This window comes from Oncorhynchus clarkii, chromosome 2, assembly GCF_045791955.1.
Source record: "Oncorhynchus clarkii lewisi isolate Uvic-CL-2024 chromosome 2, UVic_Ocla_1.0, whole genome shotgun sequence".
NCBI classification, from domain to species: Eukaryota; Metazoa; Chordata; class Actinopteri; order Salmoniformes; family Salmonidae; genus Oncorhynchus; species Oncorhynchus clarkii.
In genome coordinates this window covers 69,435,486-69,459,156 of record NC_092148.1, presented here as the reverse complement: position 1 = coordinate 69,459,156, position 23,671 = coordinate 69,435,486, and the positions used below count along the sequence as shown (strand labels likewise).

Below are 23,671 nucleotides of genomic sequence, written 5' to 3'. Positions count from 1 at the left end.
ATCCTGGTCTTCAAATGAAACTCGTATACTTTGCTATTTATGCTCTTTTTATTCCTCCACCAGTTTTGATCCTTCATATTGGGCAGACAGACCAGTTCCCTACCTCCTCCCGCTGCCACCTGCCTCCTCCATTTTGGGGGTAATGCTGTAATCAGTTGGTTGTACTCTTGGATTGAGCAGACCTTCACGCACAATTCTGGTAACTCCATGAAGGACTTAACTCCACCATTCCAATTTACAATATAATTTATGAACAAAATACCCTTTTCAAACATCTTTCCCATAAATACAGGTATTTTATCAACCAGCACATTTGATTTCAGCCATAATAATATATATATATTTTCAGGGGGATGAAATTGTAGCCAGCTCTGCAATGCTTGTTTGAAAAAGAGAGATATGTTGAAAAAAGTATAATTTTCAATTAATCGAAAATGAGACATGGCAATCTGCACAAGAGCAAAAAGGCAATTTTTATACAATGGATGAGCTTTTCTTAGTAATCTACTTGAGAACCATTTAGAGTTCAAGGTAAGCTTTTGAATAAGTGAAGCTTTTAGAGAGAGTACTTGTATATTTAATAATCCCAACCCACCCAATTCATATTCATTATATAGATAGCTTATATAGCTTTATTTTGCCTGGTTTAGCATCCCAGATGAAGCAAAATATTTATTGCTCATATGATTTGAAAAATTAATCAACAGCAGAAGGCAGCACCATTAATGAATAAACTGAGATATGACTAAGGAGTAAAATCAGGGAAATTTTCCATAAAGAGGCAAAAAAACACTATTACATGCGTATGTCCTGTATGTGTGTATTTGAGTGTGTGTACACACAAAATCTACAATGGAATGGTTCAAAAATAAACATATCCAGGTGTTAGAATGGCCAAGTCAAAGTCCAGACCTGAATCTAATCGAGAATCTGTGGAAAGAACTGAAAACTGCTGTTCACTAATGCTCTCCATCCAACCTCACTGAGCTCGAGCTGTTTTACAAGGAGGAATGGGAAAAAATGTCAGTCTCTCGATGTGCAAAACTGATAGAGACATACCCCAAGCGACTTACAGCTGTAATCGCAGCAAAAGGTGGCGCTACAAAGTATTAACTTAAGGGGGCTGAATAATTTTGCACGCCCAATTTTTCAGTTTTTGATTTGTTAAAAAAGTTTGAAATATCCAATAAATGTCGTTCCACTTCATGATTGTGTCCCACTTGTTGTTGATTCTTCACAAAAAAATACAGTTTTATATCTTTATGTTTGAAGCCTGAAATGTGGCAAAAGGTCGCAAAGTTCAAGGGGGCCGAATACTTTCGCAAGGCACTGTATTTACCTCTCCATGGTTGCAGGATCTTGTCTATTTTTACAATCTTTCTATTGAAATTCATTGTGATATGAATACAGAGTATGTCTACTTCACCATCAGCCTGTTTTATAGGGAAACTGCAGGATAATGTAAAAGTTGTATTTTTTTAAAGATCCAATACGTAATATTGTGCACAATTAGGTTTTAGTCCAGAGAGTACAGAAAAGTTATCTAAATCTACAATGAGACATTGCAGGGATCTAGCTTGCGGACTTAATATAAAACTTGAGTCATCGGCATACATGGATTTGTTATTAAGCCTTGGATTTCTAATCCTCTAATGTTGTTATTGGATCTGATTTTAATAGCAAGTATTTCGTTGGCCCTAACGAATAGATATGGTGACAGCGGACACCCTTTTTAACTCCTCTTGACAATTCAAAACTCGGAGAAAGACGTTATTTACTATTTTACACCCGGGGTTGCTATACATTACTTTTACCCATTTTATAAAGAGACTCACCAAAATTGAATAAAATCCAGGCATTTATAAATAAAGTCCAGTCTTGTTTTATCAAATGCCTTTTCAAAATCCATTATAAATTCCAGGCCTGGCTTCTTAGATGTTTCATGATAGTTCTATTATTTCTAGTAGTGTTTGTATATTATCTTCAATATATCGCCCTAGTATTTTTGCATCACAACATTGAAGTGTAAGGGGCCTCCAGTTTTTTATATAGACTATATTTGCCATCTGGGTCTTGTTGTAAAAGATACATTATTGTTGGGGCAGGATGGCGACGGTCCGTCTGCCTTGGGCCCGGGGCCTGAGGAGGCGGCATGAATCATCTCAGGGTCTCCCAGTCCCTACGAACCTTATTGGTCTGCTCCAGAATGTCATCAACCCCTAGGCCAAGCGTCAGCCCTGGGGTGATGGGGAGAGTGGTAAATGTGCTCTGGAGATCAGCTGGCAGACGTAATTGGGCCAGCCAGAGATGGCACCGGGGGGTAACCACCTGCACCATGGCCCATTCGTTGGCTCGGGCCACATCCCTCTGGAGCATGGAAAGCAGGCGAGACACCTCCATCGCTTGCCGGATGACCTCCTCTGTACCCTCCTGCAGCCGGGGCAACAGAGTCTGCAGGAAGGCCTGCAGCAGCATGGCCACATTGGTAAAGTGGCCAAGAGAGCAGAGGGACCCATATGTGGCGTTCAAGTACGCATCAAAGACTCTTGGGGGTCCCGGGTTTAGTCGCAGATTACACCCTATAAATCAGAACTATGGCAGCTATCATGATGTCCATGGTCGGGTACTCCCGGAGGCACAGACTCTGCACCTACAACATAACTCGATGGTCTAGTCTCTTCTTTGAGTCGGAAGGGCCCCTTCGCAGAGGCCCATCTCTCCTGCAAGGCCTCGTGGAACTCAGCGGAGATGGGGACAGATGACAGGAGAGTCATCACTGTCTACCAGTATGATGTCCAGTGCAGTGGTTACCTGAGTAAGTCGGCTCCTCATAGCCTCTCGGGCCGCTGGGGGCAATGAAGCCCCGCTGCCGGTTTCTGATGGCCTGTTAGCCCCGCTCATGGTGGTGAACAGTGCCAGCATCATCCCCCAAGAACAGCCCATCACTGGCCAACAGAGAACAGCTGTCGTCGCCATCGAAGCTATCAACCTCCTGATGAAGGGCATGCGCCCTCCGTTCAAGGTGGCCCCAGCAATCCGACTCCTGCCCCTGTCCAGGACTAGCAGCAGATGGGCTCTGCTTGCGGTGGCTCCGGCCACGCTTCCAGTGTGGGGTACTGGGCCCAGTAGAGGGACTAACAGCTCACTGGCGCACCACTCCTGAAGGAGGGAGCTCATCCCAAGCCTGGCCAACCCACTCGCACAAAGCCTCCAATCGCACCAGGCGCAGGCGTTCTGAGTACACCACACAAAACAGGCATTCAGCACCGCCCTCTCTGCATGGCTCAAACCCAGATGGTGCATACACGAGGTATGCAGATCCCCAGGGGGATGCCACCATCACATCTGTCACAAAGGGAAGCCATAATCTCAGCCAAGCCAACAAGACCAAGCCCTGGGAGTGCTTATGTCGTGACCCGCTTGGAGGAATAGCAACCCTGTGAGGCATAAATGACCCAGTACCCCTGCAATAAACAGGGAAGACCCGTGTAGGAAAAGCAAGCAGACAAAAAAACAGCAACCAGGTAATGGATTTTATTTGTTTTTTGTTTTACGCCAACTGCAATCTTACCTAGCCGGTTTAATATCCAAGCAGTAAAAGCAGCACCATATGATGGAGTAACTACAAAGAAACTACAAAGTTAGTCTCAACGTAGTGGAAAGCCCACCACGATACTATTACACACTGCAGGGGAAAAAACATGAAAAAAAACCTGCAGGGTAATTAGCAGAGAATAGCATGTTAAAGCAATTCACAACACACACATCGAAAAAGCCAGTCGGCAAGAAGTGTAAGGAAAATTACAGTTTGTGGCAGCAAGAACCACCACACAAATGGATGCACACGGAGTCGTAGTGTAATGCTAACGAAACAAGTATGACAAACCACAGGCGGAAGATACAGATCAACCGCATGCAGAGAGTAGATCACTCAAGAGGGGCAGGCCATACCTTTTGCCCATGGAACGCTGAGCTCCCCCCATTGTTTTCCTATGGAGAGACATACTGGTATATTTCGCCAAATATCTCACAATGTGTATATTTAGATTTTTTCAAGTTGGACACCATTTTAATCAGGATAATATCCTCTTTCTAATTACATAAAGGTGGGCAGCGAACTCTGCTGTCATCAATCGCTAGACCAGAAATAGTCAGAAGTTGCCATTTTTTTCCTATTTCCTCATTATGCAGACATAAGCAAACTTGGCACCATCGAGGTGCGGATTTTTACTTTCTACACAAGTTGTTATTTTTTAGTTTTGTCCTAAAAACATATTGTAGTGGTAAAATGAAAGGGGATACATTTTTTGGTGCCATTTAGGAGAAATGGAATTCTAAGAGTCACTCCAATCAAAACAGGCTCTGCAAACATTCGATTCCATTCATCTGCTATGAGCTCACACTAGTGTTCCTGCTTAGCCAACGTTCTTTCGCCATTTTTTTGACAGAAAGCTGCAATAACAGTTATTCAGTAGCTTATTTTCTTCCTAAATACAACTGTCCGGCTTGCTAACTAGGCAGGCTGAGGTACAGTTGAAGTCAGAAGTTTACATACACTTAGAATGTAGTCATTAATACTCGTTTTTCAACCACTCCACAAATGTCTTGTTAACAAACTATAATGTTTGCAAGTCGGTTAGGACATCTACTTTGTGCATGACACAAGTAATTTTTCCAACAATTGTTTACAGACAGATTATTTCACTTATAACTCATTGTATCAAAATGCCAGTGGGTCAGAAGTTTACAAACACTGAGTTGACTAACTTTAAACAGCTTGGAAAATTCCTGAAAATTATGTCATGCCTTTAGAAGCTTCTGATAGGCTAATTGACATAATTTGAGTCAGTTTGAGGTGTACCTGTGGATGTATTTCAAGGTCTACCTTCAAACTCAAGGCCTCTTTGCTTGACATCATGGGAAAATCAAAAGAAATATGGCAAGACAAAATAATTGTAGGCCTCTATAAGCCTGGTTCATCCTTGGGAGCAATTTCCAAACGCCTGAAGGTACCACGTTCATCTGTACAAACAATAGTACATGTCTCCTAGAGATGAACGTACTTTGGTGCGAAAAGTGCAAATCAATTCCAGAACAACAGCAATGGACCTTGTGAAGAAGCTGGAGGAAACAGGTAGAAAAGTATCTATATCCACAGTAAAAACGAGTCCTATATCGACATAACCTGAAAAGCCGCTTGGCAAGGAAGAAGCAACTGCTCCAAAACCGCCATAAAAAAAGCCAGACTACGGGTTGCAACTGCAGATGGGGACAAATATTGTACTTTTTGGAGAAATGTCCTCTGGTCTGATGAAACAAAAATAGAACTGTTTGGCTATAATGACCATTGTTATGTTTGGAGGAAAATGGGTTAAGGCTTGCAAGCCGAAGAACACCATCCCAACCTTGAAGCACTGGGGTGGCAGCGTCATGTTGTGGGGGTGCTTTGCTGCAGGAGGGACTGGTGCACTTCACAAAATAGATGGCATCATTGGAACAAAAAATTCTGTGGATATATTGAAGCAACATCACAAAACATCAGTTAGGAAGTTAAAGCTTGGTCGCAAATGGGTCTTCCAAATGGACAATGACCACAAGCATACTTCCAAAGTTGTGGCAAAATGGCTTAAGGACAACAAGGTCAAGGTATTGGAGTGGCCATCACAAAGCCCTGACCTCAATCCTATAGAACATTTGTGGGCAGAACTGAAAAAGCATGTGCGAGCAAGGAGGCCTACAAACCTGACTCAGTTACACCAGCTCTGTCAGGAGGAATAGGCCAAAGTTCACCCAATTTACTGACCTAAGACAGCAAATTTTTACTAGGATTAAATGTCAGGAATTGTGAAACACTGAGTTTAAATGTATTTGGCTAAGGTGTATGTAAACTTCCGACTTCAACTGTACAAGTACCGTAGCTAGCAACTTCAATCTATAAAACAGCATACGTTCTTTTTTCCTATTTAACTAAGACTAATAAACTCAGCAAAAAAATAAAAAAAGAAAGGTCCAAATAACTTCACAGAACTTAATTTCAAAGTGTTTAAAAACTGTTTCCCATGCTTGTTCAATGAACCATAAACAATTAAACCTCTTAAGGATCCGCCTCTTTTTTTCAATTTTCGCCTAAAATGACATACCCAAATCTAACTGCCTGTTACTCAGGCCCTGAAGCAAGAATATGCCTAGTCTTGGTACCATTTGAAAGGAAACAATTTGAAGTTTGTGGAAATGTTAAAGGAATGTAGGAGAATATAACAACAGATCTGGTAAAAGATAATATAAAGAAAAAAACAAACGCTGTTTTTTATTTTTTTGTACCATCATTTTGAAATGCAAGAGAAAGTTCATAATGTATTATTCCAACCCAGCTGTAATTTAGATTTTGGCCACTAGATGGCAGCAGTGTATGTTCAACGTTTTAGACTGATCCAATTAACCATTGCATTTCTGTTCAAAATGTTGTACCAAGACAGCCCACATGTCTAATTTGTTTATAAATAACTTTTCATGTTCAAAACTGTGCACTCTCCTCAAACAATATGGTATTCTTTCACTGTAATAGCTACTGTAAATTGGACAGTGCCGTTAGATTAAAAATAATTTAAGCTTTCTGACAATATTAGATATGACTATGTCCTGGGAAATTTTCTTGATTACTTTCAATCTCATGCTAATCGCATTAGCCTACGTTAGCTCAACCGTCCTGTGGAAGGGACACTGATCCCAAAGAAGTTTTAATGAACATGCACCTGTGGAACGGTCGTTAAGACACTAACAGTTTAGAGACGGTAGGTAATTAAGGTCACAATTATGATCACTTAGGCTTCTTTAGTGTCCTTTCTACTGACTCTGAAAAACACCAAAAGAAAGATGCCGAGGGTCCTTGCTCATCTGCGTGAACGTGCCTTAGGCATGCTGCTAGGAGGCATGAGGACTGCAGATGTGGCCAGGGCAATAAATTGCAATGTCCGTACTGTGAGACGCCTAAGACAGCGCTACAAGGAGACAGGACAGACAGCTGATCGTCCTCGCAGTGGCAGACCACGTTTAATAACATCTGCACAGGATAAGTACATCGGCACATCACACCTGCAGGATAGGTACAGGATGGCAACAACAACTGGCCAAGTTACACCAGGAACGCACAATCCCTCCATCAGTGCTCAGACTGTCCGCAATAGGCTGAGAGAGGCTGGACAGAGGGCTTGTAACCCGTTGTAAGGCAGGTCCTCACCAGACATCACAACAACGTCGCCTATGGGCACAAACCCACTGTTGCTGGACCAGACAGGACTGGCAAAAAGTGCTCTTCACTGACGAATCGCGGTATTGTCTCACCAGTGGTGATGATCAGATTCACGTTTATCGTCAAAGGAATGAGCGTTACAACGAGCCCTGTACTCTGGAGGGGGATCGATTTGGAGGTGGAGGGTCCGTCATGGTCTGGGGCGGTGTGTCACAGCATCGGACTGAGCTTGTTGTCATTGCAGGCAATCTCAACGCTCTGAATTACAGGGAAGACATCCTCCTCCCTCATGTGGTACCCTTCCTGCAGGCGCATCTTGACAAGACCCTCCAGCATGACAATGCCACCAGCCATACTGCTCGTTCTGTGCGTGATTTCCTGCAAGACAGGAATGTCAGTGTTCTGCCATGGCCAGCAAAGGTCCTGGATCTCAGTCCCATTGAGCACATCTGGGACCTGTTGGATTGGAGGGTGAGGGCTAGGACCATTCCCCCCAGAAATGTCCAGGAACTTGCATATTCCTTGGTGGAAGAGTGGGGTAACATATCACAGTGAGAACTGGCACATCTGGTCCAGTCCATGAGGAGGAGATGCACTGCAGTACTTAATGCAACTGGTGGCCACACCAGATACTGTTACTTTTGATTTTGACCTCCCCTTTGTTCAGGGACACATTATTCCATTTATGTTAGTCACATGTCTGTGGAACTTGTTCAGGTTTTGTCTCAGTTGTTGAATCTTGTTATGTTCATACACATATTTACACGTTAAGTTTTCTGAAAATAAACGCAGTTGACAGTGAGAGGACGTTTCTTTTTTTTGCTGAGTTTACATGGTAGAGAAAGTGCTCTCTTTCCACTATTTTCAGTCCTCTAAAAACACCGTCATTGCCGAACAATTCTGAAGTAATAGTTTTGCGCGGACTTAGCGAGCATTTATGCGGTGAAACAGAACTAGAACTGCCTGTTATAATTGAGCCAAGCAACCAGCACAGCAACGGACGCTTTGGTTCATTACGTAATCTGATCAGAATGTTGCAAGTTCTAGCAACAATCCTAGCAACAGAAGCTAGAACTAATCTAATCCCATTGTGACGTAGAGGGAGACACTATTTGGCGCGACGCCTCCCCCCATCTTACATTCATAACCTTATTGGGGTTTCACACATCTTTCACCTGAGTCATCCATGCAAATGAGTTTTTCATGAAATACCATGAGCACATTTTGTTTAGTCACCAATACATCACATAATGATACGCTAGTAATTTAGTCATTTTAACTAACATTTAATACAATAGCAAAACATAGAATAAACATTTCTGAATAGAAAGAATAGCAGATGGTAAATATAATTTTCCAAACATTTGTCTTGACATGCAAAACCTTTATTTGTTTTATCCAATGGCATATTGTGAGCATGTTGAGAATCTTTTATTTTTTAAATATTTTTTTATATATATTTTTTTTATATTTATTCAAATTTTCTATTGTGAAACAAACAAGAAATAAGACAAAAAAACACAAAACTTGAGCGTGCATAACGATTCGCCCCCCAAAGTCAATACTTTGTAGAGCCACCTTTTGTAGCAATTACAGCTGCAAGTCTCTTGGGGTATGTCTCTAAAAGTTTTTGATATTTTTTTATAACCCACGCCGGATCTGTACTTCTTCACAACTTCGTCCCTGACCTGTTTGGAGAGCTCCTTGGTCTTCATGGTGCCGCTTGCTTGGTGGTGCCCCTTGCTTAGTGGATTTCCAGACTCTGGGTTCTTACAGAATAGGTGTATATATACTGAGATCATGTGACACTTAAATAAAGTCCACCTGTGTGCAATCTAACTAATTATGTGACTTCTGAAAGTAATTGGTTGCACCAGATCTTATTTAGGGGCTTCATAGCAAAAGGGTGAATATATACACTATGCACGCACCACTTTTCCGTGTTTTTTTTTAAACAAGCACATTTTTTTTTCACTTCACCAATTTGGACTATTTTGTGTATGTCCATTACATGAAATCCAAATAAAAATCCATATCAATTACAGGTTGTAATGCAACAAAATAGGAAAAACGTCAAGAGGGATGAAAACTTTTAAAAGGCACTGTATTTTTAAACACTTTCTCATGCTTGGAGTCCTCCCAGATTTGGCCAAGATTGTGTGACAAAACATTACCTTTATTTCCTTACATTTATGACACTGTTTTTTGTTGTTATACCATATACTAAGCATTTAATTATTTACTTTCACATTGACCTTGATCCTGTGAAATCCTGGATATTACTGTCAGATTATTTTGTATGGAGATCTCAGAAGTGTACTGTAACCTCATAACATTTAGTATCACCCTATGTTACATGTGAACACACATCTAAAATAATGTATGTGATTGACAAATCCAAAGCTTCAAACAGAAGGTGTAACTTTAATATGATTAATAAAACAAAAATTGATACCATCATTTAAACCTCTCTAGGGTATGTGGGACACTAGCGTCCCATCTGGAAAGAAAACAAAACATATTTTACATAGGTTTTGTGAATCCAACCACAGTGTCAAATTTAAAAAATGCTTTACGGCGAAAGCATATCTTACGATTATTTGAGAACATAGCCCAATTATTACAAACAGTAACCAGCAAAGCAGAAGCGTTACAAAACTCAAATAGCCTGTACTGAAGAGCTCAGTGACTTTCAACGTAACAACGTCATAGGAAGCCACCTTTCCAAAAAAGTCAGTTCATCAAGTCCTGCCCTCAATGTGAAGCCCCACAATCAGACTTGTCTCCGTGCGCCAAGCTGTTTGTTGCTATTTGGCAAACTTTTCGTTTTTTACTTTCGTTTTTTACGCCTTTGTTTTTTCCTGCTCAACATTTTTCATTCAACCTTTTCACCCCCGGACATGGTTATATGGACATGGTTCTACAGGACCTCCACCATCTGAAAAAGCTAAGTAGTAACGTTAACACTGCCATCTAATTGCAGTCGCTGTACTCATAATATACAGGAGCAGTATCGTCTTATGGTGAGGTAGCCGTGTTGCAAGCACAGCTTCAGATGCAATCATTAGGCAAGTGCAATTTAAGCGTAGGAAAGGATGAAACAGCATCTGTGCCACCAGTAAGTACAGATAGTAGTATAAATCCCCCCTACAGTCCCCGCAGCCGGACAATTTTCTCAAGACTTCTGAAATGAAATACTATCGCATGCTCAACCGGTGTCGCTCATTCAACTGACAAACTTTTAACCTTTTCTCCCCATTAAGCAATGAGTCTGAGTCAGAGGCGGAGCCTTCTCAGGTTAGGCTGGACTATAGAATGAGTCAAAATTCACCCAAGGCTGAAAAACAGCAAAAGAACTTTGGCTAAGCTGGAACACTAGCGCGAGCCCATAGTAAATGAATGGAATCGATGTTCGCAGAGCCTGTTTTGACTGGAGCGATGCTTAGAATTGAATTTCATCTAAACTGCACAAAAAAAATATCCCTTTTTATTTTATCACTACAATCGGTTCGTCTGACGAAACTTGAAAAAAAACAAGTTGTGTAGAAAGTCAACACCCGCACCTCGATGGTGTCAACTGTGCTTATGTCTGCGTAATGAGAAAGTTGGGAAAAATGAAAACTTCGGACTATTTCTGGTCTAGTGATCGATGACCAACGAGCTTGCTGCCCAGACTTACATAATTAGAAAGAGGAGATTCTCATGAAAAAAAATCAATATACACATTGTGAGATATTAGGCAAAATAGACAGGCATGCCTATATTTCCCTTATTGGAATCAATGGGACGACCTCAGAGTTCCATGAGTAATTTTGTTTGCATGTTAACTATAAACAAAGTGAGCAAAGCAGGCATTGTGACGTAAAACAATACGCTGGGAATATAACTTTCGGAAGGGGAGTTGTTGCCACGGAGCTCAATAGAATTAATAGGAGCTGGCAGGATGAAAAATGCCCTAAAATAAGGCCTGTTTTTTTGTGAATACTTAAACGGTGGCAAGCAGCTGAGAAATATAGTCATATTGTGACACTGGGCTCCACACAGCGGATGGAATTAACTGGTTATCAGAAAAAAGCGTTAAATTCCATGTGTCCAGCCTACATGGGTCTTGCCTCCACCGGTTACGGGGTCTGAGCCGCTGAAACCTCCTACCATTAGCTCTGACAAATTGAAAACCCTAGTCATTAGTGACTCCATTACCCATAGTATTAGATTTTAAAATAATCATCCAGCGATCAAATCAAATCCAATTTATTTATATAGCCCTTCGTACATCAGCTGATATCTCAAAGTGCTGTACAGAAACCCAGCCTAAAACCCCAAACAGCAAGCAATGCAGGTGTAGAAGCACGGTGGCTAGGAAAAACTCCCTAGAAAGGCCAAAACCTAGGAAGAAACCTAGAGAGGAACCAGGCTATGTGGGTTGGCCAGTCCTCTTCTGGCTGTGCCGGGTGGAGATTATAACAGAACATGGCCAAGATGTTCAAATGTTCATAAATGACCAGCATGGTCCAATAATAATAAGGCAGAACAGTTGAAACTGGAGCAGCAGCACGGCCAGGTGGACTGGGGACAGCAAGGAGTCATCATGTCAGGTAGTCCTGAGGCATGGTCCTAGGGCTCAGGTCCTCCGAGAGAGAGAAAGAAAGAGAGAATTAGAGAGAGCACACTTAAATTCACACAAGACACCGAATAGGACAGGAGAAGTACTCCAGATATAACAAACTGACCCTAGCCCCCCGACACATAAACTACTGCAGCATAAATACTGGAGGCTGAGACGGGAGGGGTCAGGAGACACTGTGGCCCCATCCGAGGACACCCCCAGACAGGGCCAAACAGGAAGGATATAACCCCACCCACTTTGCCAAAGCACAGCCCCCACACCACTAGAGGGATATCTTCAACCACCAACTTACCATCCTGAGACAAGGCCGAGTATAGCCCACAAAGATCTCCGCTACGGCACAACCCAAGGGGGGGCGCCAACCCAGACAGGAAGATCACATCAGTGACTCAACCCACTCAAGTGACGCACCCCTACCAGGGACAGTATGAAAGAGCCCCAGTAAGCCAGTGACTCAGCCCCTGTAATAGGGTTAGAGGCAGAGAATCCCAGTGGAAAGAGGGGAACCGGCCAGGCAGAGACAGCAAGGGCGGTTCGTTGCTCCAGAGCCTTTCCGTTCACCTTCACACTCCTGGGCCAGACTACACTCAATCATATGACCCACTGGAGAGATGAGTCTTCAGTAAAGACTTAAAGGTTGAGACCGAGTTTGCGTCTCTTACCAGGGTAGGCAGACCATTCCATAAAAATGGAGCTCTATAGGAGAAAACCCTGCCTCCAGCTGTTTGCTTAGAAATTCTAGGGACAATTAGGAGGCCTGCGTCTTTTGACCGTAGCGTACGTGTAGGTATGTACGGCAGGACAAAATCAGAGAGATAGGTAGGAGCAAGCCCATGTAATGCTTTGTAGGTTAGCAGTAAAACCTTGAAATCAGCCCTTGCCTTGACAGGAAGCCAGTATAGGGCGGCTAGCACTGGAGTAATATGATCAATTTTTGGGGTTCTAGTCAGGATTCTAGCAGCCTTATTTAGCACTAACTGAAGTTTATTTAGTGCTTTATCCGGGTAGTCTAACCTAGAAGTAACAAAAGCATGGATTAATCTTTCTGCATCATTTTTGGACAGAAAGTTTCTGATTTTTAAAATGTTATGTAGATGGAAAAAAGCTGTCCTTGAAATGGTCTTGATATGTTCTTCAAAACAGAGATCAAGGTCCAGAGTAACGCCGAGGTCCTTCACAGTTTTATTTGAGACGACTGTACAACAATTAAGATTAATTGTCAGATTCAACAGAAGATCTCTTTGTTTCTTAGGACCTAGAACAAGCATCTCTGTTTTGTCAGAGTTTAAAAGTAGAAAGTTTGCAGCCATCCACTTCCTTATGTCTGAAACACATGCTTCTATCGAGGTCAATTTTGGGGCTTCACCATGTTTCATTGAAATGTACAGCTGTGTGTCATCCGCATTGCAGTGAAAGTTAACATTATGTTTTCGAATGACATCCCCAAGAGGTAAAATATATAGTGAAAACAATAGTGGTCCTAAAACGGAACCTTGAGGAACATCGAAATGTACAGTTGATTTGTCAGAGGACAAACCATTCACAGAGACAAACTGATATCTTTCTGACAGATGAGATCTAAACCAGGCCAGAACTTGTCCGTGTAGACCAATTTGGGTTCCCAATCTCTCCAAAAGAATGTGGTGATCGATGGTATCAAAAGCAGCACTAAGGTCTAGGAGTACGAGGACAGATGCAGAGCCTCGGTCTGATGCCATTAAAAGGTAATTTACCACCTTCACAAGTGCAGTCTCAGTGCTATGATGGGGTCTAAAACCAGACTGAAGCATTTCGTATACATTGTTTGTCTTCAGGAAGGCAGTGAGTTGCTGCGCAACAGCCTTTTCTAAAAATTTTGAGAAGAATGGAAGATTCGATATAGGCCGATAGTTTTTTATATTTTCTGGGTCAAGGTTTGGCTTTTTCAAGAGAGGCTTTATTACTGCCACTTTTAGTGAGTTTGGTACACATCCAGTGGATAGAGAGCCGTTTATTATGTTCAACATAGGAGGGCCAAGCACAGGAAGCAGCTCTTTCAGTAGTTTAGAGGCCATGATTATTTTCATCATTGTGTCAAAGAGATATAGTACTAAAACACTTGAGCATCTCTCTTGATCCTAGGTCCTGGCAGAGTTGTGCAGACTCAGGACAACTGAGCTTTGAAAGAATACGCAGATTTAAAGAGGAGTCCGTAATTTGCTTTCTAATAATCATGATCTTTTCCTCAAAGAAGTTCATGAATTTATCACTGCTGAAGTGAAAGCCATCCTCTCTTGGGGAATGCTGATTTTTAGTTAGGTTTGCGACAGTATCAATAATACATTTTGGATTGTTCTTATTTTCCTCAATTAAGTTAGAAAAATAGGATGATCGAGCAGCAGTAAGGGCTCTTCAGTACTGCACGGTACTGTCTTTCCAAGCTAGTCGGAAGACTTCCAGTTTGGTGTGGCGCCATTTCCGTTCCAATTTTCTCGAAGCTTGCTTCAGAGCTCGGGTATTTTCTGTGTACCAGGGAGCTAGTTTCTTATGAGAAATGTTTTTAGTTTTTAGGGGTGCAACTGCATCTAGGGTATTGCGCAAGGTTAAATTGAGTTCCTCAGTTAGGTGGTTAACTGATTTTTGTCCTCTGGCGTCCTTGGGTAGACAGAGGGAATCTGGAAGGACATCAAGGAATCTTTGTGTTGTCTGTGAATGTATAGCATGACTTTTGATGTTCCTTGGTTGGGGTCTGAGCAGATTATTTGTTGCAATTGCAAACGTAATAAAATGGTGGTCCGATAGTCCAGGATTATGAGGAAAAACATTAAGATCCACAACATTTATTCCATGGGACAAAACTAGGTCCAGAGTATGACGGTGACAGTGAGTGAGTCCAGAGACATGTTGGACACAACCCACTGAGTCGATGATGGCTCCGAAAGCCTTTTGGAGTGGGTCTGTGGACTTTTCCATGTGAATATTAAAGTCACCAAAGATTAGAATATTATCTGCTATGACTACAAGGTCCGATAGGAATTCAGGGAACTCAATCAGGAATGCTGTATATGGCCCAGGAGGCCTGTAAACAGAAGCTATAACAAGTGATTGAGTAGGCTGCATAGATTTCATGACTAGAAATTCAAAAGACGAAAACGTATTTTTTTTTTGTAAATTGAAATTTGCTATCGTAAATGTTAGCAACACCTCCGCCTTTGCGGGATGCACGGGGGATATGGTCACTAGTGTAGCCAGGAGGTGAGGCCTCATTTAACATAGTAAATTCATCAGGCTTAAGCCATGTTTCAGTCAGGCCAATCACATCAAGATTATGATCAGTGATTAGTTCATTGACTATAATTGCCTTTGAAGTAAGGGATCTAACATTAAGTAGCCCTATTTTGAGATGTGAGGTATCATGATCTCTTTCAATAATGACAGGAATGGAGGTCGTCTTTATCCTAGTGAGATTGCTAAGGCAAACACCGCCATGTTTAGTTTTGCCCAACCTAGGTCGAGGCACAGACACGGTCTCAATGGGGATAGCTGAGCTGACTACACTGACTGTGCTAGCCAGATTTGTGCAATATACGACTGAATGTTGTCCTATGGACAGAGTCTCCCACCTCAGCTGTAGATCGCTGCAGTTCATCCAGAGGGATCATGGGCCTCTTGGCTGCATCTCTGATCAGTCTTCTCCTTGTATGAGCTGAAAGTTTAGAGGGACGGCCAGGTCTTGGTAGATTTGCAGTGGTCTGATACTCCTTCCATTTCAATATTATCGCTTGCACAGTGCTCCTTGGGATGTTTAAAGCTTGGGAAATATTTTTGTATCCAAATCCGGCTTTAAACTTCTTCACAACAGTATCTCGGACCTGCCTGGTGTGTTCCTTGTTCTTCATGTTCTTTTGCACGCCCAATTTTTCAGTTTTTGATTTGTTAAAAAAGTTTGAAATATCCAATAAATGTCGTTCCACTTCATGATTGTGTCCCACTTGTTGTTGATTCTTCACAAAAAAATACAGTTTTATATCTTTATGTTTGAAGCCTGAAATGTGGCAAAAGGTCGCAAAGTTCAAAGGGGCCGAATACTTTCGCAAGGCACTGTATGTGTATTTCTTTTAGACTTTTACTCAAGTAGTAATTTACTGGGTGACTTTCACTTGAGTCATTTTCTATTTAGGCATCTAATTTTACTCAAGTATGACCGTTGGGTACTTTTTCCACCACTGGTGCAGGCCAGGCAGCAGGCTGTTAGCCAGCCTGCCAGCTTAGTGGACTGCCACTAGCACAGTTAGTGTAGTCAGCTCAGCTATCCCCAAATGGCTAGGTATTTATTTTTAAAAGGTAACCTTTATTTAACTAGGCAAGTCCGTTAAGAACAAATTCTTACTTACAACGATGGCCTACTGGGGAACAGTGGGTTAACTGCCTTGATCAGGGGCAGAACAACATTTTCTTTACCTAGTCAGCTCAGGGATTTGATCCAGCTACCATTCGGTTCCTGGTCCAACGCTTTAATCACTAGGCTACCTGACGCCCCTGATCCTGTAACCTTGTCTGTGCCTTGATCTAGGTTGAGCAAAAGAAAACATGGCAGTGTTCGCCTTAGCATTCTCACTGGAATAAAGACCTCCATCCACCTCCATTGATGTGATTGGCCTGACTGAAACATGGCTCAAGCCTGGTGAATTTACTGTGTTAAATGGAGTGCTCTCCTCCTGGTTACACTAGTGACCATATTCCCTGCGCTTCCCGCAAAGGCGGAGGTGTGTTGATGACAGCAAATTTCAATTTACAAACAAATTACTGCGTTTGTCTTTTCAGCTTCTAGTCTGGTGTAACCGAAGTGAAATGGCTAGGTAGTTAGCGCGCGCTAATAGCGTTTCAAACGTCACTCGCTCTGAGCCTTCAAGTAGTTGTTCCCCTTGCTCTGCATGGGTAACGCTGCTTCGATGGTGGCTGTTGTCGTTGTGTTGCTGGTTTGAGCCCAGGGAGGAGCGAGGAGAGGGACACTGGCAATACTAAAGTGCCTATAAGACCATCCAATAGTCAAAGGTTAATGAAATACAAATGGTATAGAGGGAAATAGTCCTATAATTCCTATAATAACTACAACCTAAAACTTCTTAACTGGGAATATTGAAGACTCATGTTAAAAGGAACCACCAGCTTTCATATGTTCTCATGTTCTGAGCAAGGAACTTAAACGTTAGCTTTCTTACATAGCACATATTGCACTTTTACTTTCTTCTCCAACACTTTGTTTTTGCATTATTTAAACCAAATTTAACGTTTCATTATTTACTTGAGGCTAAATTTATTTTATTGATGTATTATATTAAGTTAAAATTAGTGTTAATTCAGTATTATTGTAGTTGTCATTATTGGTCCTCCAATAATCGGTATCGGTATCAGAGTTGAAAAACCAACTATCGGCCTGTATCGACTCTCCCATTCCTCTCATTTTGAAAAGCCTGTTAGGCAGCAACTCACTGCCTCCCTGAATACATAATGTATAGGAAATGCTTTAGTCTGGTTTTAAACCCCATCATAGCACTGAGACTGCGCTCGCAAAGAAGGAAAATTATCTTTTTAAATGGCTCTGCATCTGTACTTGTGCTCCTAAACCTTAGTGCTGGTTTTGATACCATCGATCACCACATTCTTTTGGAGAGATTGGAAACCCAAATTGGTCTACACCGACAAGTTCTGGCCTGGTTGATATCTTATCTGTCGGAAAGATGTCAGTTTGTCTCTGTGGATGGTTTGTCTTCTGACAAATCAACTGTAAATGTCAGTGTTTCTCAAGGTTGTGTATTAGGATCACTATTGTTTTCACTATATATTTTACCTCTTGGTGATTCCATTCAGAAACATAATGTTCACTTTCACTGCTATGCGGACGATACACAGCTGTACATTTCGATGAAACATGGTGAAGCCCCAAAATTGCCTTCCCAGGAAGCCTGTGTTTCAGACATAAGGAAGTGGATGCCTGCATATTTTTTACTTTTAAACTCTGACAAAATGGATGCTAGTTCAAGAAACAAAGATCTGCTGTTGGATCTGAAAATTAATCTTGGTTGTACAGTTACTTCAAATAAAACTCAGAAGGAGTGAACGTCAAGGCACTGGAGCAACGAACTGCCATTTGTTTTCTCTGCCTGGCCGGCTCCCCAATCCACTGGGATTCTCTGCCTCTGACTCTATTATGGGGGCTGAGTCACTGGCTTACTGGTGCTCTTCCATGTCGTTTCTAGGAGGGGTGCGTCGACTTGAGTGGGTTGAGTCAGATGTGATCTTTCTGTCTGGTTTTGCGCCCCCTCGGGCTCGTGCATTGGAGGAGATCTTCTTTGGCTATACTCAAGCTTGTCTCAGGATAGTAAGTTGATGGTCTGTTGCTATACCTCTAGTGGTGTGGGGGCTGTGCTTTGGCAAAGTGGGTGGGGTTATATCCTGCCTGGTTGGCCCTGTCCAGGGGCCAGTGTCCCCCAACCCTTTCTCCCACAATGTCCCCCAACCCACCGCTGGTGGTGTCCTGTGTGAATTTAAGTATGCTCCCTCTAATTCTCTCTCTCTCTCCTTCTCCTCCTGGAGGACCTGAGCCCTAGGATGATGCCTCAGGACTATCTGGCATGATGACTCCTGACTGTCCCCAGTCCACCTGGTCGTGCTGCTGCTCCAGTTTCAACAGTTCTGCCTGCGGCTAGGGAACCCTGACCTGTTCACCAGATGTGCTACCTTGTCCCCTACCTGCTGTTTTTGACTCGCTCTCTACCGCACCTGCTGTCTCGACCGCTGAATGCTCGGCTATGAAAAGCCAACTGACATTTACTCCTGAGATACTGACCATGCTTACCCTTTACAACCACTGTGATCATCTTGAAGAATAATCTGGCCTTAAATGTCCATGTACTCTTATAATCTCCACCCGGCACAGCCAGAAGAGGACTGGCCAACCCTCAGAGCCTGGTTTCTTCCTAGGTTCTGGCCTTTCTAGGGAGTTTTTCCTATCTACCATGCTTTTACATCTGCATTGCTTGCTGTTTTTGCTTTTAGGCTGGGTTTCTTTATAGCACTTTGACATCTGCTGATGTAAAAAGGGCTTTATAAATACATTTGATTAAAAATTGTAGGTGCTGTGATTTTAAAGTGGAAACGTCTAGGAGCAACAACGGCTCAGCCGCAAAGTGGTAGGCCACATAAGCTCACAAAATGGGACCGCCAAGTGCAGATTCATGTAAAAAATAATCTGTCCTCAGTTGCAATACTCACTACAGAGTTCCAAACTGCCTCTGGAAGGAAAATCAGCACAATAACTGTTTGTCGGGAGCTAAATAAAATGGGTTTCTATGGCCGAGCAGGCACTCACAAGCCTAAGATCACCATGCACAATACCAAGCATCGGCTGAAGTGGTGTAAAGCTCATCGCCATTGGACTCTGGAGCAGGTGAAACACATTCTCTGGAGTGATTAATTACACTTCACCACTTTTCAGTCTGATGAACGAATCTGGGTTTTGACGGATGCCAGGAGAACACTACCTGCCACAATACAGTGGCAACTGTAAAGTTTGGTGGAGGAGGAATAATGTATGGGGCTGTTTTTCATAGTTCGGGCTAGGACACTTAGTTCCAGTGATGGGAAATCGTAACGCTACAGCATACAATGACATTCTAGACAATTCTGTAATTCCAACTTTGTGGCAAAAGTTTGGGGAAGGCCCTTTCCTGTTTCAGCATGACAATGCCCCAGTGCACAAAGGAAGGTCCATACAAAAATGGCTTGCGAGATCGCTGTAAGAACTTGATTGGCCTGCACAGAGCCCTGCCCTCAAACCCGTTGAACACCTTTGAGATGAATTGGAATGGCTACTAGGCTATTAAGCGAGCCAGGCCTAATCGCCCAACATCAGTGCCCAACCTCACTAATACTCGTGCCTGAATGGAAGCAAGTCCCCGCAGCAATGTTCCAACATCTAGTGGAAAGCCTTTCCAGAAGAGTGGAGGCTGTAATAGGACCAACTCCATTTTAATGCCCATGATTTTGAAATTAGATGTTCAATGAGCAGGTGCCCACATCATTTTGGTCATGTCATGTATATCCTAGCTAACCATTGGTAATCTTTTAAATGATGCTATACATCCAAAACAACAGTATCTATTGCTAGACTAGAGATATGACTTAGCTATAGATAATCAGGGGTTGCACATCTAACTAGCTGAAATGAAGCATGGGTATGATGACATGTAAATCTATCCTTTCACTGTTTACAACAGGTTTCCAGCTACCCAGTCCGGTCTGATCAGCTTGATAGGGTGCCGTGGTTGTCCAGCTTACACCTGTGCAAATCTGTGTATAGCAATGGAATTAAATATCCAACCAATACCTCAAGCGTCAAGCTGTAGGTCCACCACACATCCAAGGGGTTGTGTGGTCGTGTCCAGAAATAACCTTTGTGAAGATCTGAGAGAATTGGGCAGCGTAAGCAATAGTGCCAAAATTCCACCAAGCATATCAGAGGGTAAGGTGGAGCTCTCATGTCACGACCCATCAATCCCTTTTAGATCTCCACAAATGTCTAGACTCTGGCCAGTAGGGGTTGTTTCTGGACAGACCATGGGTATCATGGTACCTCAGTCAGCCAGGCACTGTCAAAATATTAATAGCTGTCAAATACTTGCGTCCTCTGTCTTTGGGAGAATCTCAATTTCATTCCTTGATTCGTTGCATCCTTTCATCTCCTTCTCAAAACGTACATTCCCCAGCAAGAAAACCAAAGTGTCGCTCAAACAGGACTAACAGGGTCACTGACCAACAACCAAAACAACAACAGATTGGGTTTTAGTAGGGATTCTGAAAGAATCATGGGGGTGTTCACTGGAAGTTGATTAGCAACAACAACTGGAAACTAAAAGATACCCATCATGAGCTCCCACTAAACAAAAGAAAACCCACACCAATCTTAAAGACAGGGAGCAAAACTAAATGAGGGAAATCAGACAAAGGGATCTTTTCCTAGAACTCAAAATAAGGAGCGCCAAATAAATGTGTTAACTCTCCACATCAATCAAGGCAACAGGCGCACTGGGCCAGCCACTCTTAAATAGCACCTGGGCCAGCACAGCTGAAATACCTTCCCACTAACGAGACGGCAACCAGCACAGGTGTAACACATACTGCTGTCAGGGGTTCACCTAAGGGTCATGATATGGGCTGTATCAAATGTTTGATGTATTATAATAATAGATTATGTTATGTTGTATTAATAGAAGACCCCGCCCTCCTTACATGTATAGGGTCCTAGACTACAGATTAACAATATATATATTCATTATAGAGGTTTAATATTGTTCCACAGTTGTTTTCTAGTTTCTCTGCCTCTTATGAAGAAACGGTCTGAGAAATGTGTGACTGAGACAGAACTCTGTAGGGGAGTGTATGAGATAGGACACTAGTCAGACATTCCACAATAAATCAACTTGGGGAGTGGACATTTATGGCCTAGGCCTTAGAAAATACTGGAACTATTGTATCTCTCTTGCAAATTTATATAGCTGTGTATACATGGGATTGGTCTGATGAGTAGAAGGTAATGACGTATGCAGTGACATCACAAGGGTTGGACTTTGGGTTTAATAAAAGAACTTGGGACCTTTTATATTTTGCAGAACTTACTCAGAAACATGCGTTATGTTCCTGTTATCAACTTCTGTCTGGAATTTCATTAATAAAGGTTTTTGAATGATTTAAATGAAATATATTGTCAATGAAAATTTCACCAATGAGCCAATGATTGGCAAGGAACAAGGAAACTAACCCCAGCATTGTCTAATGAGGTGATGCCAACCAGTGTGCCCTATGTGCTAACAAGCTATATGTGCTGAAGTCCAACCTCAAAACATAAATGTAAAAACCTAAGCCTGTAGCACTTTGCCTCTTAAGACAACAAATATAACCTACAGTGCCTTGCGAAAGTATTCGGCCCCCTTGAACTTTGTGACCTTTTGCCACATTTCAGGCTTCAAACATAAAGATATAAAACTGTATTTTTTTGTGAAGAATCAACAACAAGTGGGACACAATCATGAAGTGGAACGACATTTATTGGATATTTCAAACTTTTTTAACAAATCAAAAACTGAAAAATTGGGCGTGCAAAATTATTCAGCCCCCTTAAGTTAATACTTTGTAGCGCCACCTTTTGCTGCGATTACAGCTGTAAGTCGCTTGGGGTATGTCTCTATCAGTTTTGCACATCGAGAGACTGACATTTTTTCCCATTCCTCCTTGCAAAACAGCTCGAGCTCAGTGAGGTTGGATGGAGAGCATTTGTGAACAGCAGTTTTCAGTTCTTTCCACAGATTCTCGATTGGATTCAGGTCTGGACTTTGACTTGGCCATTCTAACACCTGGATATGTTTATTATTGAACCATTCCATTGTAGATTTTGCTTTATGTTTTGGATCATTGTCTTGTTGGAAGACAAATCTCCGTCCCAGTCTCAGGTCTTTTGCAGACTCCATCAGGTTTTCTTCCAGAATGGTCCTGTATTTGGCTCCATCCATCTTCCCATCAATTTGAACCATCTTCCCTGTCCCTGCTGAAGAAAAGCAGGCCCAAACCATGATGCTGCCACCACCATGTTTGACAGTGGGGATGGTGTGAGCTGTGTTGCTTTTACGCCAAACATAACGTTTTGCATTGTTGCCAAAAAGTTCAATTTTGGTTTCATCTGACCAGAGCACCTTCTTCCACATGTTTGGTGTGTCTCCCAGGTGGCTTGTGGCAAACTTTAAACAACACTTTTTATGGATATCTTTAAGAAATGGCTTTCTTCTTGCCACTCTTCCATAAAGGCCAGATTTGTGCAATATACGACTGATTGTTGTCCTATGGACAGAGTCTCCCACCTCAGCTGTAGATCTCTGCAGTTCATCCAGAGTGATCATGGGCCTCTTGGCTGCATCTCTGATCAGTCTTCTCCTTGTATGAGCTGAAAGTTTAGAGGGACGGCCAGGTCTTGGTAGATTTGCAGTGGTCTGATACTCCTTCCATTTCAATAGTATCGCTTGCACAGTGCTCCTTGGGATGTTTAAAGCTTGGGAAATCTTTTTGTATCCAAATCCGGCTTTAAACTTCTTCACAACAGTATCTCGGACCTGCCTGGTGTGTTCCTTGTTCTTCATGATGCTCTCTGCGCTTTTAACGGACCTCTGAGACTATCACAGTGCAGGTGCATTTATACGGAGACTTGATTACACACAGGTGGATTGTATTTATCATCATTCGTCATTTAGGTCAACATTGGATCATTCAGAGATCCTCACTGAACTTCTGGAGAGAGTTTGCTGCACTGAAAGTAAAGGGGCTGAATAATTTTGCACGCCCAATTTTTCAGTTTTTGATTTGTTAAAAAAGTTTGAAATATCCAATAAATGTCGTTCCACTTCATGATTGTGTCCCACTTGCTGTTGATTCTTCACAAAAAAATACAGTTTTATATCTTTATGTTTGAAGTCTGAAATGTGGCAAAAGGTCGCAAAGTTCAAGGGGGCCGAATACTTTCGCGAGGCACTGTATATATCCTATCCTAAGGTTGCTCACCACCAACAGAAAACAACTTCCATCTCACAACATAATCAACTTAAATGTGTCGCCTTCTCCAATGTAAACATGGCATCTACTGGCTGTCAGCAATTAAATAGAAGACAAAACATCAACCTTAAAAATAAAAAAAAATACAATATTTTTATTATAATTTTTTCCCTTTTTAAAAATAATTTCTATAGTTGCCTAAAAGTTTTTGAAAAACT

General features: G+C 42.1%; 1 protein-coding gene across 1 annotated transcript in view; it reads left to right on the top strand.

The window, feature by feature from the left end:
- LOC139373021 (uncharacterized) overlaps window positions 1–18,697 on the top strand; it is a 30,690-nt gene extending 11,993 nt beyond the window's left edge. Inside the window, exon 2 of the mRNA XM_071112997.1 lies at window positions 18,453–18,697. The gene's annotated coding sequence lies outside the window, so the exon portion shown is untranslated. The remainder of the gene's footprint in view (window positions 1–18,452) is intronic.
- Window positions 18,698–23,671: the final 4,974 nt, after the last annotated feature.